Consider the following 17,856-nt stretch of genomic DNA (forward strand, 5'->3'; position numbering starts at 1 on the left):
GTAAGTTCCTTCGAACCCTAGCTTCTCCAGAGTTTTTAATATGAATAGGTGTTGGATTTTATCAAAGGGTTTTCTTCCATCTAATGAGATGATCATGTGATTTTTTTCCCTTAATTCTGTTTAAAGTGGTGAATTACTTTTATTGATTCCCTATGTTGATTCAACCTTGCATCCCTCAGATTAAACCTAATTTGTCATGGTGTATTATCTTTTTGATGTGCTTTTGAATGCAGTTTGCTAATATTTTATTAAGGATTTTTGCATCTGTGCTCATCAGAGATATTTGTCTGTAGTTTTACTTCCTTCATGTATCTTTGTCTAGTTTTAGTATCAGGGTTATACTGGCTTCATAAAAAGTATTTGTGAGTATTTCCTCCCTTTCCAATTTTATGGAATAATTTGAGAAAGACTGGTGTTAGATCTTCTGTAAAGGTCTGATAGAATTCAACTGAAAATTCAGGACTTTTTTGAAAGGTTTTAATTGCTGTTTCAATTTCATTACTTAATATTGGTCTGTTTAGGTTTTCTATATCTTTCTGATTCAATTTGGGTAGGTCATGTGTGTCTAGAAATTTGTCAATATCTTCCAGATTTCCCAATTTGTAGCAATTTTCAAAATAGGCTCTGATAATCCTCTGGATTCAGAAGAATATATGGTGATATCTCCTTTTACCTCTCTGATCTCATTATCTACATCTTCTCACTCTTTCTTTTGGTTAGTTTGCCTAAGGATTTACCAATCTTGTTTATCTTTGCAAGATTTGCGTTGATCCTGTATATTGTTTTCTTATTCTCAATTTCATTGATTTTGGCTCTGATCTTAATTATTTCTTGACTTCTACTAGTTTGTTCTTCTTTTTCTAAGGCCTTGAGGTGGAGCATAAGTTTTTTGTTTGTTTGTTTTTTTTTTTTTTTTTTTTTTTTTTTTTTTTAGGATTGCTCTAATTTTTTAATGTTGTTACTCAGTACTATACATTTTCCTTTCAGAGCTGCTCCTATACTGCCCCAGAGATTTTGATATATTGTATCTTGTTCTTGTTCATTTCTCAGAATTTCTTGATTTCTATTCTCATTTATTCTTTGATCCATTCTTCATTTAAGAGATCATTGTTCAATCTCAATGTGTTTATGTGGTTTCTATTATTTTTCTTGCTGTTGATTTCTAGCTTCATTCCATTATGATCTGATAGGATACATGGGATTATATCTATTTTTGCTTTTGTATTTGCTAAGATTCTTTGTGGTCTAGAATATGAATTGTTTTGGAAAAACTTGTATGCATAGCCGAGAAGAAGATAAATTCAGCTGTTTTGGCATCAAGTATTCTTTAAATGTTCATTAGGTTCATTTGATTTATCATGTTTAGGTTGGTGATATCTCCATTGATTTCATGTTTTGATGACCTATCTATTGGTGATAAATGTGTTGAAATCACCCAGTATTATTGGGTTGGGGTCTAGGTGGGATTTAATACCATTCTAATTACATAGAATATATTTTACATGTAAATTGGTACATTGACATTTGGGACATAAATATTTACTGTTGTTTTATCTGCTTGTTGGATTGCTCCCTTTACTAGGATGTAGTGGCCTGGCCTTGGTCTCTTTGATTAATTTTTGCTGGAAATCTGTCAGATATGAGGATAGCTACTCCTGCTCATTTCTTGAACCATATACTTGGAATATTTTTGCCATTCTTTTTCCTTCAGTCTTTGGATGTCTTTATCTATGAGATGAGTCTCTTGTAAACAACATATGGTTGAATCTTTTTTTTTGATCCATTCTGCTAATCTGTATCTTTTAATTTGAGAGTTGAGATCATTAACATTCAGCATTAATATGGATATGTTTGTCACTTGCTGCCATTTTAGTTTTTTTGCTATACTTTTTCTTGTCTTGATTCTGATTTAATGGATTATTCTTCTATTGAACTTCCTGTTTGGGAGCTTTGGGAATTGTTTTTTAGTTCCTCTGTGTGCAGTTTATCTTTGAGTATTCTTTGTAGTATTGGCCTTGTGCTCATGAATTATTTTGGTTTATTCCTACAGTGTTTCCAACATATTTTTATATTTTTATTTTCTCCTCAAATTTGAAACTGAGCTTTCCTGGGTATAGTAGTCTTGACTGGAAGTTGTTTTCTTTTAGGGTTTGGAATATCTCATTGTAGGCCCTCCTTGATTTTAAGGTATGAACTGAGAAATCAGAAATGAGACTTTTGGTTTGCCTCTAAATGTGACCTGATGTTTTTTTCTCTTGTGGCTTTTAATATTCATTCCTTATTTGCTGTTAGACATTTTGGTAGTGATATGTCTTGGTTAACTTTTCATTTGATTAGTTTGATTTGGGGTCCTGTAAGTCTCCCATAGATGATGTCCAACTCATTTCTGATATGAAAAAGATTTCTGTAACCATCTCATTGAAAACATTCTTTATGTTTTTAGTTTGTGTCTCCATGTTCTCTTCTATCCCAGTGATTTTAAGGTTTGGTCTTTTAAAGTTTTCCCAAAGTTCTCGCATATTGTGGTTAAGTTCTATAATTTTTTCCCTTCGTTACCTTCCAAGTACTCAAGATCGTATAGCCTGTCTTCAATGTCTGAAGTTTGGCATTCAGGGCTGAGGTTCTATTTTTTACTCAATCTAATCTGTTAGTGATGCCTTCAATTGAGTCAATTTGATTGGTTGTGTCTTTCTTTCATTTCTAAAAGTTCTGCTTGGTTTCTTTTCAATATTTCTATTTCTTTATTAAACTGGTCTTTCATCTCCTGTAATTACTCTCTTATTTCCTCCCTTAGATCTTCTTTTAGTTCATTGAACAGTTTAATAATCAGGTTTTTTAATAATCTTTCTCTCAACTTTTATCCACTTTACTATGAAGGGGATCCTTTGTTGGGGGGTTGTGTATTTTGCAGGGAGATATTTTTGCCTTTTTCTCATATTTTCAGAGGTCTTGGACTTGTGTATCAATTGAGGTGAATTTCCCTACCTCTTTTTTTTGCACATGTTCTTTTGTGCATACTGATATTATTTGTTCTGGGACTTCTCTCTGTTTTTGATGTATGTGTAGATGCCAAGGGGTGGGACATGAGTTCCTCCCTGATTGTTCCTCTTTGGGTCCTTTTTTGTTGGTTTAGGGTTTTTGTCTTCTCCCTTCTTTGAGTTGGAGTAATGTCAGGGAATGTTTAGTTCAGCAGCTGTCTCTAACCTTTGAACTTTTAGGGTCCCTGTAGGTTGCCAGCACATTCCAGAATGGTGTGAAATAAGCAATAGTTACAACCATGACAAACAATACACGGTGTAAAGTAAATACCCAGTTCCTACCATGACATTTTCCACAATAATTGCCATCAAGAAAGAGGAATGGAATAAGAGACACAGAGACAAACCTACATAAATATAGTTATCTCATTCTAGACAAAAGTGTCATAAACCATACATTGGAGAAAAGATAGCCTCTTCAACAAATGGTGCCAGGAAAACTGGAAATACACAGGTATCAAAATGAAATTAAACTCCTATCTCTCACCCTGCACAAAAATAAACTCAAAGTGGATCAAGGACCTAGTCCAGACCACATACTGTGTACCTATAAAAGAAAAAGTAGACCCAAATCTTCATCATGCCGGCTTAGGAACTGACTTCCTTAACAAGACTCCTAAAGCTCAAAAAGTAAAATCAAGAATCAACAAATGTGATGGTATCAAACTCAAAAGCTTCTTCACAGCAAAGGAAACAATCAAGAATGTGAAGAGAGAACCTACAGAATGGGAGAAAATCTTTGCCTCCTGTACCTCAAATAGAACATTAATCTCCAGTTTATACAAAGAACTCAAAAAACTTAACATCCAAAAAAAAAAAAACCACAAATAACCCAAAAAATCAATAAATGGACTAAGGAACTGAACAGACACTTCGCAGAAGAAGAAACATGATCAGTCAACAAATAAATGAAAAAATGTTCAACAGCTTTAGTAGTTAGAGAAATGCAAATTAAAACTGCACTGAGATTTCATCTCACTCCCGTCACAGTGGCAATTATCAAGAATACAAGCAACAAAAAATAAAAAATATTGGTGAGAATGTGGGGAAAAGGGTACACTCATACATTGCTGGTGGGACTGCAAATTGGTGCAACCACTATAGAAAGTAGTAGGGAGATTCCTCAGAAAACTTGAAATAGAACCACATTTGTAAAGTATGTATGATGTAGTGTATATTTAAAATCTGCAGAACAGCAATATTACTCCATCATTTTTTAGTTTCAATAGTTGCATTTTTAACACAAAAGAACCATATCAACAGTGATGAAATTTAAGTAAGAAAGAAAAACTGTGGTTGTGCCTTATTTCTTTCATAATCATAAAAACCAAAGCTTTAAACAAAGCTTCATTGAGAGACAGTAATGCAAAATCAAGTATAATGGAATACATATTGTGCCAAATGGTAAAAATTATATTTTAAGTTATATATACTTAAAGACTGCCAAAATTTGTTTTCTTTATACTTCAAGAAATACAACTCTAGGCTTTTGTCATAACCAGTTTAAACTTTGTGTGCACTTCATTTTAAGTGCAGGAGTCAAATGCTCTTCATTTTCTTTCCCTCCTTTTTGTTTTATGGTAGCATTTTGACTACAACAGGTTAAAACTCAAAATATATTGTTTAAATCTCTGATCAAAGAGGGATGTGAGTTTCCAAAGTCCTCATTTTTCTTTGCAGAAAGGACAAAACTTACATAACTGCAGGCTCTCTCTTCAGCTATTCCTAAATCCTTACCTTTCCAGCATCCTTCACCCTCTATTAAAAAATAAGTTTACTCTCTTTAAGACAGTAGCCTCCAGAGCAGCTTCCCTGCGGCAGTGCTGTCTCTACTTAGTGCATTTAAATGAGGATTTGTAGTGCATATTTTAGAGTCATTGTTCAAGGCACTTTCGGAGTGGCTGGGGGCCCTGGTGTCGCCTGGGCTCCCATTCGTCTGGGGCACTGGCTTCTCCTCAGCCATCACTCCGTTTTCAGCCGGGGACCAGTCCTAAGCAAGTTGAAAGGAGATAAAGTTGAAATCATAGAGATGCAAATAACCTTTCAAAATCAACAAAGTGTTCTGAAACACATTGGTGACTAATACCATGCATCTGTGATCAATAAACTATGTGATTTTGAATCAGATGTAGACCATTAGTACTACTACTTGAGCTAAACTTCTGCATGGTTCATAATTTTTAAAGTGTATAGTTTAATATCATGCAAGTTATTGCCCTTCCGTCCATTCTTACCAGTATGTGCCCATTTGCAGAACAAAAATGCTAATAATCACTCATAGTCCTATAAAAGATGTTATCTCTGTTTAGTCATTGACCGATTTTGCTCTAACCTTAAAATTTTGTGATTATTGACCTCTGTTGCATTTATTCTAAATACCCCCCAAAATTATCTAGCTATTCTCAAATATTAACATTACCCTGATATATTCACTGCCGAATGCATTATTTTTCTTTGTTGCTGTATTATGCCTTCACGTTAGTAAAATACGAAATTCTGTAAAGAGAAAAAAAAACCCTTTGATCTTGAAGAAATCCCCTACCCCCTATACAGCAGGAAACAAACTGCTTGTTCTTGAGAACTTTTCCATCAAGAATTTAGCAAGTATACTTCTATCATTTTGATGTTTTTGTTAATATTTTCAAACTATGTACTTTGAAATCAGAATCACTTCTTATCGTTTTCATATACTTCTGATGCTCTTTATCACATTAGTGATCAGAAATGAGGTATAATTCCCCAACCCCTGCCTGCAAGAGCTAAGTAGTAACTTACTGTAAGATGAAGGGAGTTCTCCCTAACTTGTGGATTGCGAAGAATGAACGGCTGTTGGGTCCAATTGACCATCGATGGATTGTGGTATGCCTATCCAGAGGCTATTGAATGCAACTTACAATGCTTAATAAAAATCTTTATTCTTTTAGTATATATATATAAAAAACACATTTGACCCAGTTATTCCACTTCTCAGCATATACCCAAAGGACTTAAAATCAGCATATGATACTGACATAGCCACATCAATGTTTAGAGCAGCTCAATTCACAATAACTAAACTATGGAACCAGCCTAGGTGCCCCTCAAAAGATGAATGGATAAAGAAAATGTGGTATCTATACACAATGGAATATTACTCCACCTTAAAGAAGAACGAAATTATGGCATTTGCCAGTAAATGAATGGAACTGGAGACTATCATGCCAAGTGAAATAAGCCAATCCCAAAAAACCAAAGACCAGATGTTCTCTCCAATATGCAGATGCTAACTCACAATAATGGGGGTTGGGGACAGTGGTGAAGAATAGAAATACTTTGGATTAGACAGAGGGGATGAAGGGAAGGGAGGGAAATGGGAATAGAAAAGATAGTAGAATGAATTGAACAGTACTTTCCTCTGTTCATAGATGAATACACACCAATGTAATTCCACATCATGTGCAACCACATGAATGGGAAGTTCTACTCTATGTATGTATAATATGTCAAAATACATTCTACTGTCATGTATAACTAAAAAGAACAAATCTAAAAATAAAAATAAACTTTTAAAAAATAATGTACTGATATGAACCAGAAAAATAAAAATAAAGAGGAATGGATAAAGAAACTGTGGTATATATATACAATGGAATATTACTCAGCTATAAAGAATAATAAAATTATGGAATTTGCAGGCAAATGGATGAAATTGGAGAATATCATGTTAAGTGAGATAAGCCAATCTCAAAAATCCAAAAGAGGAATGATCTCACTGATAAACAGATGATGACTCTTAATGGGGGGTGGGAGTGGGACAAGAATGGAGGAAGGAGGGACTGTATAGAGGGAAAAGAGAGGTGGGAGGGGTGGGGGGAAGGAAAAAAATAATGGAATGAATCAAACATCATTACTCTATGTAAATTTATGAATATGCAAATGGTATGCTGTTACTCCAGGTACAAACAGAAACAACATGTATCCCATTTGTTTACAATAAAAATAAATTAAAAAAAAAAAGAGGAATGGTAGGTTCAGCAATTGTTAACAGTAAAAACAATAATCATGAACTAGATCTGGCTTTAAAGGAAACAAAGGTGTCAACTATATCATCCAGGGCAATAATGATTGTATTAGCATTAACGGTGGAGCAGGAGTTATATAAACCAATTAGTTCTGAAAGAGGGTTGAAATAGTTAATTAGTGGGAAAGGAAATGTGTTAGGAAGTTAGAAAAGAGTTTACAATTTCAAAAAATGAACAAAGAGAATGCAGAAGAGATGTAACAGGTGATGTTAATATGGAAGGAGGGGGGAATAACAGAAGCATGGTATTGGGAGAGAGAGCCATAGAATTTGGCATTAACAGGAGAAGATAAGAGAGAAAGAGAAATAGATACTGAAAACAATATAAAAACAAATCAAAATATACAATTTAAAAACCCCAAGCCCTCAAAAGACAATGCAAGGAAAAAATGTTTACATTAAAAAATGAAAAAATTGAGAGAAAAAGAAACAAATAAGTGTTTGTATATATGTCCCTGAACCAATAAGCACAGCCAGGATACACACACAGACACAGACACACACACGCACACACACTCACACACATAGAAATAATAAAAATAAATAAATTTTTAAAATGTTTTAATACAAAATGTTAATGAAGAATGAAGAAACCATCTTCACTAAGGTGTCAAAATAGTTGACTAGATTGTGTGGTCACTGTCTATATATAACAGGCTTTCTAATTCCTTGTTTAAAAAAACAAACATAAAACAACAACTTAGTTGTAGATGGACATAATACCTTAACTTTATTTTTTTGTGTGGCACTGAGGATCAAACCCAGTGCCTCATATGTGCTAGGCAAGCGCTCTACCACTGAGCTAGAACCCAAGTCCTTTAATTCCTCTTGAGTCATGTATTGATAGAGCAAGGGGTGATGGTTGTTAACCCTTTCCTATTTTTGTGTTGCTCTCTGAGCTGCCATTTGAAGAGGCCTAAAACTGAAGTTGTTTGATATGAGACGCGGCTTCCCTTCTCACTAGTATGAGGTGGAATGGGTTAGGTTGGTATTTTGTCCACTGGGAACAGTTCAGTGCACTCCCAAGGTACCTCTTCTGCAGCATTCTGTGGGGGGAGTTCCAGCAGGTGGAGCTTAGGTTTAATCAGGCCTCGGGGTCTTGCTGGGTGGAGAGTTCTTTGGAGAGACTAGATTGACCTGCCCCTTAGACTAGAGAGTAACCCATCTCTCATGTGGGTCTGGTTCTGAGGAGCTTCCCACGAAATCCAATCATGGGACAGGTGACGGGGGCTGATCCTCCACTCCCTGCTGCCCAGGAGTATAGTTTTACTGGACTTAGTCCTTAGGTGTGTTCACCCACACCTGTTCATACTCCCAACCTGCTTCAACTGGTCATCTGAGCTGCCAGACACAAAGGGGAAGGGAGAGGCCTCACATGCCTGTAATTCCAGTGGCTGGAGAGGCTGAGGCAGGAGAATGGAGAGTTCAAAGCCAGTCTCAACAAAAGTGAGACACTAAGCAATTCAGGAGACCCTGTCTGAAAATAAAATACAAAATAGGGCTGGGGAGGTGGCTCAGTGGTCTAGTGCCCCTGAGTTCAATCCCCGGTAACCCCCCCCCCCCCCCCCACACACATACACACATACACACACACCCAAAAAAGAGAGAGAGAGAAGGGAATGGGCTCCCTTTTGCCCTTCTGACTCGAATCCCCCTGGGTACAGTCTACCCCATGCCTGTTTTTCTCACATTCCGCCAGGACACCTTAGATTACACTATAGGTACCTACCAGGATATTGTGACTGTGTTTTGTTTTGTTTTTATTTTTTTCTGATGTCCTGGGTCCTGTAGTAGCCTTGGTGGTGCCCTTGCCCCAAAAAGGCTCCTGCCTCAGCTCTCTGTGGCCAGTTGAGATACAGAGCACAATTCTCAAGCACCAGCTTACAGTGTAGGCTCTGGATCAACCAAGATTGGGCGGCATTTTTGATCTCAGCTTCCTCTGTACCAAGATGAGGATCCCCCTCCTACTGCTTCCTATGGGGCTGCTGGGTAGACGGCAATGCATCCGGTCTTCTTTATTTATTGTAGTCAATAAATAAATCCCTAAGCCACTTTGAGTATTCAATATTAAATTTTAGTGAAATCCCTCTTTCTCACTGAGAAGCTGTACATTGGCTGCTTGGGTCCTGAGCCATGGCACAGGTTGGAATGCCGCTTTCCTCTACTCTGCCATCTTCTCTCTTCTCTTCATAGCTTCTTTGATGAAGCAAGAAGAGTTTCAGTGGAGAATCATACTCTATGGACAAGAAAACCACAACACAAAAAGGAATTAAGTCCTGAATTATTGGCTTCATCATGCCCACCCTCTCCATCCCAAAAGCATGAAAAAGAAACAGTGACTGTTGTTATTGGAGACGGGGGTCCCACTGAGAGTGAGGACGAACAATGCCTCCCAGCAAAGACATCGAAGACCAGGCTCGGAAAGCACAGATCTAATTTTACTTAGGATCGTCCAAGACATGTATAGGCACATTATCCACTCGAGTTAAGACACTTGTTAAAACATTACAGAACCAACCTATAGGGAAGCTATACATCATACTAATGTAAACAAACCAAGTGTCCCTAAGTGATTCTGTCTGGAAACAAGTCTGAGACAAAGGACCAGGGGAAGGGCAAGCTCCAGCACACAGCATGAGACGAGGCAGGGAACTCACATCACAGCTTGTTGTGATGCTTGCTGAGCGAGGCTTCCCCTCAGCTTGTAGCTCAGCCTCAGTAACTGCAAAGGCCTACAATCCATGGCAAGTCTTTACCATTTCCTCAGTTTCTCTGTCCAGACTGTTAGGTTTATTTAGACCATGGTGTCAGCGACTGCTGACAAATAAGCTTGAGGAATATTCCCTATAAGTGACCACAGCCTGCAGACATGGGCTAGGGTGGGAAAAGGTCATGAAGATCTGTCTAAAACTTCCCTTTCAGATGAGTTTGTACACACCACCAAGCAACTAGCTTCTTATCAATTAGGGTTAGGAAACCAAGGTTTGATTCTCAGGCAGTCACAGTTCCATGCATTTACTCAACACAGACTTACAAAGTCCCTGTACGTTATCAGCTTCCACTTGCAGCCATTTCCAGAATTTAAAAAAAGAAACCTGGCATCTCTAAAGGGGCCACCAAGTCCCTCACACACACAAGTCAACAGCTGAAAGGACCTTTTTTTGGACTTAGTTTCCACCTCTGAAATGATACAAAAGAATCCTCTTTAACCTGGAGGGTCTAGCATGATTTTTAGCAATTCTTGCATCCCAGACATACAACATTAAAAGGTACACTAAATTCTGAAGGCAGCTATGTTGCAAAACAGTTTAAAATCAATGATTGTACATTCATTTATACTTGAAATTCCAGTCCTAGAACAAGTTTGCCACCACCAGCATTGACATTCTTGCCAATTTGGGATCTGAGTGTATCCTAAACCAGTCAGACTAGAGTTGTTCATTTTGGTGGAGAAGCAGGCATCAGGGTCAATCTGATGCTATTCCAAAGCCAGTGTTACTGTTTCCTGCTGTCCAGGGGAGACTGATCACAGTCTCCAACTTCTTGTTCACCTTCTGATTAATGGAGTCGCTAAACTCTGTCCCATGGTTCACATTAGTGGGAAGCTGGAATTCATCAGTCTTGTAGCCAACTGTACAGTTGCTCTGGGTTGCTTAGGACTTTGCCATCTCAAAATTAATCTGGTAGCCAGCCAACCAGCCAGCCAGCCAGCCTTCATAATCCAGCACCAGAGCTCCCTAGATTGAAGGTCCAGCAATGTCAAGGTCCACATCACAGCTCAGTCGATGTGCTCCTGTCTGCACCCTGTCTTGATTTTGGCATCCCCGACCCCCAGTGTTGGTGAGGAGGACGAACGGAAGGTCAGCTTCATTCCACATGCAAGCTGACCCTCCACGGTGACCTCGGTCAGTGCCTAGTGTGCGTCCCTGCTCCACTTCTCTGCAAAGGTCAGGTGGGATTCAGTCCATCTGTACTTGGTTTCCAGGCTGTCTGTCACTTTGGTGGTCTTTGTGTTGGCTGACCCTGAGCCTGTAAATCCCAACCCATTCTCAGATTTTGTTTTCAAATTGAGTTTTATTAAGCTAAAATCACAGCCCTTGGTGAAGACATCCCTGGCAGATTTGCCAAGATCAGCAGACGTAAGAGGCACAGCCATCTTCTGCTCAGAGGCAGTGGCCACAGGAGCTGCCCCAGTGGTAGCAGCTACAGCCCACGCTGCAGCATGGAGGAGAGCCAGCAGAGCCAGCAGGAGCCTTTTCACTAGGTGACCACTGCGGTCAACAGGGAAGGAAACTCTCACTGGATTTTTAAAATCAAACCCCATATGTCATATCATTTTATCCATAACCACTTCTGTTTATTTCTCTAATAGAGAAGGCATTGATAGGGGCATTTTTCAAAAACATAACCACAATTCTTAAAAAATTAATGATTCCTTAAATAACTTTTTAATATAATTTAATACCATCAGTGTACAAATATCTCTAATCAACTCTTTTTTTTTTTTTTTTTTTGGTTCCAGGAATTGAACCCAGCAGCACCCAACCACTGAGCCACATCCCCAGCCCTTTTTTGTATTTTATTTAGAGACAGGGTCTCACTGAGTTGCTTAGCGCCTCGCTAAATTGCTGAGACTGGCTTTGAATTCGGGATCCTCCTGCCTCAGCCTCCTGAGCCGCTGGGATTACAGGCATAAGCCACGGCCTGGCCCTAATTGACTCTTAAATGTCTTTTGTTGGTTTGCTTGGGTCAGGATCCAAACAAGTTCCACAAATTGCGCCTTTGGATTATAAACCTCCTAAGACATTTTACTCCATAAGAGTCCCCCCTCCCACCCCTGTACTACCCCCCTGCCCCACCCCCCTGCCCTGCAGCAACAAAACCTTTTTTGTGTGATTTATTTATCAGAAACATTTAGTTCCTTGTCCATAAACATTTTCACATTCTGGATTTGATTGATTTTATTTCCAAAACATCATTTGATACTTCTCTACCTCCTGTTTTTTCTGTACTATGCTAGTTAAACACAAATGCTTTAATCCTTTGGCCAGAATAATTCATAAGGGGTGCTTTGTTCTTCTAGTAGCAACACACCAGAGGACACATGTCTCTTTAGATCTTTGTTGATTTGATAGCTGAAGGTGATATATTATTACTATTTATATGTATTCTTTGAATATTAGTAAGACTGAACATCTTCTATGTAAAACTGCATTTCATTTGATCATGAATTGTCTCACTGTCCTTTGGACTGTCATGTTTGTTACAAACTTTTCCTTCAAAGCATCTTTAATTTCCATTCTTGTCATTTTTGACATTTTTTTGGAATTTCTACATAGTTAGAATCATTATTCTTTGTTGTTATGATTTCTACCATATCTTTTTACTGACAGCCCAGCCAGGCAGGCTGCCTGGATCCAGGCTGGCTAGATTCAGCCACCTGCCTGGAAAAGAAACAGGCAAACTATGTAAAAAGGAAAAATGAATTTTACACAGTTTGATCAAACTGGGAAGACACAGCTAGATTCCTTCTCTTCAGGTCCCATATAAGCAGTTACAATTCATAGGAATGAAATCCAGGTGACATCCATATGTAGACTTAGCTAGGCTGTGCTTAACTAGAGAATATATCAGTCTTAACTTCTTTGACCTCTACCTTCAGCATGAGGAGGTACAGAATGCAGAGAAGCAGTTATAGGAAGTTGTTTTTAATTTCAAAGGGGGTCTGTTTAAGCTCTCTGACATCAAAAAAATATATCTCCATTCATAACAAAGATATTTTCAGACATTTTCTTTAGTTTTTAATTGTTCTGTTTTGCTTTTGTCTCTTAAATTTAGTTCTTCTGAGACCTACTGTGATGGAAGTGTGAAGTTAGGATTTAGATGAAATTTTTCCTTCTCCAACTAAAAGATTGTGTCAGTATCAATTATTGAATATTTCTTTTCACTGATTTGTGAGAATTAACTCATGGGCATATTACATTCTTACATATTATCTTTTATTGAGGATTTAAAAATTTTATTTCACTTTTTTATCAGCAACAAATACTTTAAACATTGCAGATTAATAAGGGTTTACAATTTGGTAGGATGATTCTTCTCCATTCCCATCTCTACTCCTTTTTTTTCACCTAACAAATTGTTTAAGTTATGTATGCCAATTTCCCTTCTAAATGAAGACCTGATTTTTCCAACTGTAAGTAAAAAAATTGAAATATTTTGAGAATTGCATCAAATTCATAAATTAATTTGGAAAAATTGGACAGCTCTGAAATCCTAAATCTTAAGGGTCTCTTTCTCTTTCTACCTTTCCGAGTTTTTATTTTACTCTCTTCCCAGGCATGTCTTATTAATATTTCCAGACATTTGCTTTTTGTTCCTACCTCATATTGTCCTGTTAAATTCACGTTCTATTATGATATTTACTTCTATTTTTATTTTATTTTTACAGTCTGTATTTTGATTCATTGTACACAAATGGGGTACAGCTTTTCATTTCTATGGTTATTCATGTTCACACCATTCATGTAATCATACACGTACATAAGGTCATGATGTCTGTCTCATTTCACTATCTTTCCTTCTCCCATCCCCTTCCCGCTCCCTCCATTTCCCTCCACACAATCCAAAGTTCCTCCATTCTTCCCTCACACCCCCGCCCTCCCCTGTTATGTATAATCATCTACTTGTCAGAGAAAACATTCAGCCTTTGGTTTTTGGGGATTGGCCTACTTCACTTAACATGATATTCTCCAATGCCATTCATTTACCTGCAAATTTTATTCTTCTTTATGGCTGAATAATATTCCATTGTGTATATACCACAGTTTCTTATCCATTCATCTATTGAAGGGCACCTAGGTTGGTTCCACAATCTACCTATTGTGAATTGAGCTGCTTTGTGGCTGCGTTACTGTAATATGATGATTTTAAGCCCTTTGGATATAAACAGAGGAGTGGATAACTGGGTCAAATGGTGGGTCCATTCCAAGTTTTCTGAGGAATCTCCATACTGCTTTCCACAGTGGCTGCACCAATTTGCACCTCCACCAGCAATGTGTGAGTGTGCCTTTGTCCACACATCCATGCCAACACCTATTATTGCTTGTGTTCTTGATAATAGTCATTCTAATTGGGGTGAGATGAAATCTTAGGGTGGTTTTGATTTGTATTTCTTTAATTACTAGAGATGTTGGACACTTTTTCATATATTTGTTGGTCACCTGTATATCTTCTTCTGTAAAGTTTGTCCAGTTCCTTGGTCCATTTATTGATTGGGTTCTTTGTATTTTTGGTGTAAAGTTTTTTAAGTTCTTTATAAATTCTGGAGATTAGTGCTCTATCTGAAATGCATATGGAAAAGATTTTCTTCCACTCTGTAAGCTCTCTTTTCACATTATTCATTGTTTCCTTTGCTGAGAAAAAGCTCCCCCCGCCCCATTTATTGATTCTTGCTTTTATTTCTTGTGCTCTGGGAGTCTTATTAAGGAAGTCTAGTCCTAAGCCAACATGATGAAGATTTGGGCCTACTTTTTCTTCTATTTGATGTAGGGTCTCTGGTCTAATTCCTAGGTCCTTGATCCATTTTGAGTTGAGTTTTGTACAGGGTGAGAGACAGGGGTTTAATTTCATTTTGCTGCATATGGATTTCCAGTTTTGCCAGCACCATTTGTTGAAGAGGCTATCTTTTCTCCATTGTGTGTTTTTGGCACCTTTGTCTAGTATGAGATAACTATTTATGTAGGGTTGTCTCTGTGTCTGTGTATTCTGTGCCATTGGTCTGCCTGTCTATTTTGGTGCCAATACCATGCTGTTTTTGTTAATATTGCTCTGTAGTATAAGTTGAAGTTCTGGTATTGTGATACCTCCTGCATCACTCTTTCTGCTCAGGATTGCTTTGGCTTTTCTGGGTCTTTTATTCTTCCAAATGAATCTCATGATTGCTTTCTCTATTTCTATGAGGAACATCTTGGGATTTTAATTGGAATTGCATTGAATCTGTACAGTGCCTTTAATAGTATGAGCATTTTGACTAATTATTATTAATTCTGCCTATCCAAGAACACGGGAGATCTTTCCATCTTCTAAGGTTTTCTTTAATTTTTTTCTTTAGTGATGATTATTTATTGATGGTATAAGTGAAAGGGACTAATTTGCATGTTTTATCTTCCATCTCTCACTTTACTGAATACTAAACAATTTTCAGAGTTTTCAGTTGATATCTAAGTACTATTGATTTTGTTTACTTTGTAAGAGTTATGCCTTTTTTTGTCTCATGTTTTATTGCATTAAGCAACTTCCTAACTAATATTAACAACACTAGTACAGAAAACATTTTATTTTCCTCCTGATTTTATTGAAGATAAATCTAATGTTTCTTCATAAAGTTTGTTTTTGGTTATTGGTAAGACAGATTATTATTTCTTATATTAGAAAGAATTTTGCCATTGTTATTTGTTTTTAATCAGGAGAGATGTGGCACATTGTTACCAGTATTCTACTTCTAAGTAGAAAACACACACACACACACTCTCTCTCTCTCTCTCTCTCTCTCTCTCTCCCTGTCTCTCTCTCTCTCTCTCTCTCTCTCTCTCTCTCTCTCTCCACACAGGCAAAGGGCAGCTGCCTCTCTCTTTGAAGTCCCCTCCAGGCCTCTCAAATATAAATTTTCTGCTTGTCACATAGTTGATATTTTCAGTGAGATGATTGATTCCCAATAAACCCTCCAAACTTGGTATTAAGTCTGTCTTCTCTGAACCCTAATTTGTATTACATTAAGAATGTTCATTATTTTTATTTTACCCAAACATATTTGATGACATTATTAAAATGTGGTTTAAGAAATTTAGAACTTAGAAATACACATCAGCCTAATACAGTCCGTTGCCCCACACAGCCCTGAGCCTCTACAGTGTCATCAGTTTTTCAGGCAGCATGCTGAGCGACCATCCTGAATGTGTTGCCCACCCCAAAGCTCTACAAAGGTCAGTTGTGACTAGACTGAACTGACATTTTTAGGGGCTTAGTAAAAGGCCCAGTTGATGAGGAACAAAGCCCAGAAGCACCAAATCAGCAGAACACAAGAAGCATCAGCCCCAGAGAACCTGCATGTTTTTAGACGTATGGTCATCTCTTACCTCAGCCTTGCTTTGGAAGTCAAAGATGCCCGTAGCCTGTGTGGGGGCACAGGCCTATAATCTGTGCTATGTGGGGGGCTGAGGCAGGAGGATCACAAGTTTTAGGCCAGCCTGGGCAAGACCCTGTCTCAAAATAAAAAATAAGGACTAGAGTATAGCTCATTGGTAAAGCACCCTTGGGTTCAATCCCTATTACTGGGGGGGGGGGGGGGGGGGGGGATGTGGACCACAGATGAAGCTTTCCTGTACGGGTTAACATTCCAGGGATGACCATCCCAACCTTGAACATTCCTTTGTGCAAGAAAAGACCTGCAGAACGTTAGAAGGCATGGGGCAACATGCCTCTAGATATGGTTCAAGTAAGTCACTGAGATGGCAAGAAAAGAACTGAAGGCGTTGGGGAATTACCTGCTGCCCAGGAACATCAAAGAATCACATGATGGAGGGGCTGTCTGAGGTGAACCACCTAGGAAAAGTTTGCAGGCTGTTGTGGAAATGAAAGAACTTTAATAAACGGTTTTCATATTCAGAAACAAATCTTATGAAAGATGCAGCATAATGTTGAATTAAGAATACTCATTTTGGAGTCCACCTGAGCTGGTTTCAAATTCTGGCTCCACCTCCTCCTAGCCAAGCGATGTCAACGAATCACCCTCCCAGAGGACAGCAAAGATGTGTGTGCTTAGCGCAGCCCAGCGGTGCCAAGCCCCAGGAATGTGAAAACACTCGGTTCCCTGGCTTATTCACTCATTTATTGATGACTCTTCCTTGCGGAGAGCGTAAGCTTCTCTTTGGTATTCAGTTTAAACACCAGATTTTGCGATTACTTTTGCAAAGTCCCCATTGAAATAGTTTACTCTCTCTGAATACAAGAGACCATCATTTCAACCCTCTTCTGGCTGGATTTCACAGATCACTGAGCCCAGCGAGGAGCAGGTGCTACCCTCGGAAACAAACACAGCTGTATTCAATTAAAGCATACATCTAATTGGTCTTATGAAATCCACATGAAAGAGAGATGTTTGGCACATACCAGAGAGCTCATTACTGTCATACTCCTGCCCACCCAGCACCGTTCTGTAAGGAAGACTGATGTAAGAGACATGGGAGCAGGGCTGTGGGTGCCAGTTGGCACTCCACCCACCCCAGATCAGATCTATTTCTAACAAAACCCCGGGGGGGGGGGGTTCTGTTCCCATTATCTCCTGCCATGTAACAAATCTCTCCTAAACTCACTGGATTAAAATTGGGGCCTTGAGCTGCATGTGACCTTGGCTGAGACTGTGTCATATGATAGCCTGGCTGGACCAGGAAGTCCGCAGGCTCACTCTCATGCCTAGAGTTGGGTGAGGATGGCTGGGAGGTGGGGGCTGCTGGGCCTCTCCCATCTGAGGAATCTCAGGGCACCCCCTCTTTACGTGACCTTTCTGCACCAGTCTCTTCTTCAGCTGGTCACTCAGCAGGGTGGTCAGATTTTCTCACACAGTGGCTTAGGCCTCTGCAAAATGCAAAGGCAGAAGCTACAGGATTTCTCATGGCATAGGTCCAGACTGGCACAGTGTCACTTCTCCACATTCTACTGGTCAAAGCAAGTGACAAAAATCGTAGATTCCTCCTGGGA

At 38.5% G+C, this 17,856-nt stretch overlaps 1 protein-coding gene and 1 pseudogene across 2 annotated transcripts in view; one reads left to right on the top strand and one right to left on the bottom strand.

Moving 5' to 3' along the window:
* Positions 1-17,856, top strand: part of NR1I2 (nuclear receptor subfamily 1 group I member 2) — a 48,522-nt gene that overhangs the window by 16,066 nt on the left and 14,600 nt on the right. The gene's annotated exons all lie outside the window — the stretch shown is intronic.
* LOC306670604 (non-selective voltage-gated ion channel VDAC1-like) lies at positions 7,056-11,341 on the bottom strand (annotated as a pseudogene). The gene has a single exon. The product of its transcript is annotated as a non-selective voltage-gated ion channel VDAC1-like (transcript).

This window comes from Sciurus vulgaris (assembly GCF_902686455.1).
Source record: "Sciurus vulgaris genome assembly, chromosome: 10".
NCBI classification, from domain to species: domain Eukaryota; kingdom Metazoa; phylum Chordata; class Mammalia; order Rodentia; family Sciuridae; genus Sciurus; species Sciurus vulgaris.